We start from the raw sequence: 2,905 nt of genomic DNA on the forward strand, positions 1-2,905 counted from the left end.
TGGCATTAAATCCTAATGGAAAATATTTGTTCAGTATCTCCCCCATCAGCAGTGATTCCACACAGACAGCCTCATTGACCTTTCAGCGGCCCGATTCTCTCCCGAGCTAATTCTTAGCCCTTGTTGAATCTTGTCAAAATGCTTCTGAAATTTCAAATATCCCTCTAGTGCTACTAGCCTCCCCCAGATTTAATTATTCTACGATTTATGGTCACACCAAATTATAGAATGCAACAAATTTAAAAATATTCCCCTTTTATAAAATCATGCCTCTCCCATTGTTTCTAAGCGTCCAGTTATCATTTTTTTGCCATATCCTTTATAACACATTCCAGCACGTTCCCGACTTACCTTCAGGCTAACACCGTTTGGTTTCAGACTGACTGCACAAAGGATTTTGGGAATCCTTGTGGAGCATTCTGTAAAAGGTAGTTTACAGTGTCAGCAGGTAATAGAGATGGCAGATCAAATGCTGCCATTTATTACAGAGGAAATGGAGTCTAAATATAGGGAGGTCGATTTAAAACGATGCAAGGTACAAGTCAAACCACACCTAGATTGTAATGAACAGTATGCGTGCCCTAAGAAAAGATATTATTGTATTGGAGGCAGGCCAGGGAAAGTTCTTTCGGCTCATCCTGGAGATGGCGGGATTGTCCAATGAGAAGAGGTGGAGTAGATTCACCTTGAACCTAATGGGGTTTTGAAGAATGGGAGATAAATTGAATGAAACATCCAGGATTCAGAGGGGCTTTGACAAGGTAGATGCCGTGAAGTTAGAAACTCGAACAGTACAGTAGAGTAATAGGCACTTCGGCCCACCATGACTGTGCTGACCATTGTGCTATTCTAAACTAATCCCTTCTGCCTGCACATGGGCGATATCCCTCTATTCTCTGCCTGTTCATGTTTCTGTCTAAATGCCACTTCAAAACTTTGCTCTCATTGCCACCTCTCCCACCTCCTGAGCAGCTTCCACCCTCTCGGTAAAGACAACTGGCCTCATTCATCTCACTTAAAACTTCTCACTCTCACCTTAAACCGAGGTGCCCTAGTATTTGAGATTTCAACATTGGAAGAAGGATTCCAATTATCCACACTATCCATTTTTTTTATTTCAAAATATACTTTATTCATGTAAATAAATCTTTGGTACTTGTACAATTTTCCATGTCGTTCATAGTTATATACATTGCATGTCTTAACATTACAAAGAACAGATTGAATTAATCAAATTCACAGTTATCCTATTAACAGTTACCTTTATTAACTATCCAGTCTCTTGGAACCCACCCACTGAGTGGGTGCCCTGTTATATGAAGCAAATGAAACTTCTTTAACTCCCAGTTTATGGGGTTACCATTGTCCATTTGACTGTCCTGTCTCTGGGGTAGCTTGTCTACATCCCCATGGTAAGCACGAACTGCTGGACCTTCGCTGGGCTCAGGTAGCTATCCAGCTCCTCATTGGGGTCATTTACCCACTCTGGTGTCATTGAGCCAAGGCAAGGGTCCTCACTGTCTAGTTCTGTGTCTGACAATGGGACTGTCAGAGGATCACAGCTCTGGGTTGCCTGTAGTTGTGGGGCAGTGGGTACCCCCTGGTTCTCACTGGGTGGAGGGTGGACTTCGGGGGTTGGAAGGAAATGCCCTCCTCTTTACCGATGGCGCTCTGTCTCTTCTTCTGGTGGTGATGGCCTTCTTTGCGTCCATCTTCCCCCTCCAAAGAGCTGGCCATCCCTCCCTCGTGTAGCTGTCTTTTCCCCTTTTGGTGGGAGGCTTCGGGGACCTGGCAAGATTTCCTCTTCCTGTTTTTTTTCTTATTTTTCTCTTTCTTTTTTCTCTCTTTTTTTTTCCTTTTTTTTTAAACACCCGAGTGGCCAGTGACAAGCACTGCCCTTTACATCAAAAATCCCATGTTTATTTTTCTTTTCTTTTCTTTTTTTTCCACACTACCGCCTAAGTGCGGTAGTGCTTATTTTTTCCCCAGCACCCATGGTGTGTGTGTGCAGGTGTCAGACACAGTGAAAGACACAAAATGCACCAATCTTTATTCAATTTCCACCAGCAGGAACTCTTCCTGTTTTTAACAGGTATCCACTCCTCCGCCTGCTTGATTACCTCCTCCTCCATTTCTTCCATCTGCCCGGCTAGAGCTAGGATCAGCTGCTGTGTCTCTCCGCTGGCTGCCGCCTCCTCCACTCCAGCCTGTTCTTCTTTCTGGGTGCCACCAGACTCCGTTTCCCTGCTGTCCGGGTGGACCTTACTGGTCTTTGGGGGTCCACGTCTCACATTGCTACCTCCCGCCATCAGTGCGTAAGTGGGACCCCCCCCCCGCCCCCGCCCCCGCCCCCGCCTTGGGCAGGTCTTATACATGCGGCCCGCCTCTCCGCACAGGTTGCAGCTCTTTTCTTCCTGACAGTCCTTAGACAATCCGCCGCAATGTGTCCCGACTTCCCGCAGGTTCGGCACACTTTCGACTGCCCTGCATATGTCAGGTAGCCTCTGCTCCCTCCAATTGCGAAGCTCGAGGGTGGGTGGAGGATGTTCCCACTATCATCGGCCCTCAGAGTTACCCTGACCTGCCGCTTACTGCTCCAGATCCCAAAGGGGTCGATCACATCAATGGCTTCTCCCTCAACTTGGACGTACCTTCCCAGGAAGGTCAGGACATCAGCCGCTGGAACCTAGGGGTTGTACATATGGATTGTAACAACCCGATTCCTCTGTGCAGGAAGCACACACAATGGGGTCGTCGACAAGATGGAAAACAGCGGCTCCCCTTCCTTCTCCTCAAAGACCTTCACGCTTCTGAAGGTCACATCAAAGTAGCCTGCCCCAGGGAAATCCTGCAGGCAGTACACGTCCGCTGCGACGAACCCACAGCATCCCACCAGTACCTTTTC

This window comes from Chiloscyllium punctatum, chromosome 17 (genome assembly GCF_047496795.1).
Source record: "Chiloscyllium punctatum isolate Juve2018m chromosome 17, sChiPun1.3, whole genome shotgun sequence".
In the NCBI taxonomy this organism is placed as follows: Eukaryota; Metazoa; Chordata; class Chondrichthyes; order Orectolobiformes; family Hemiscylliidae; genus Chiloscyllium; species Chiloscyllium punctatum.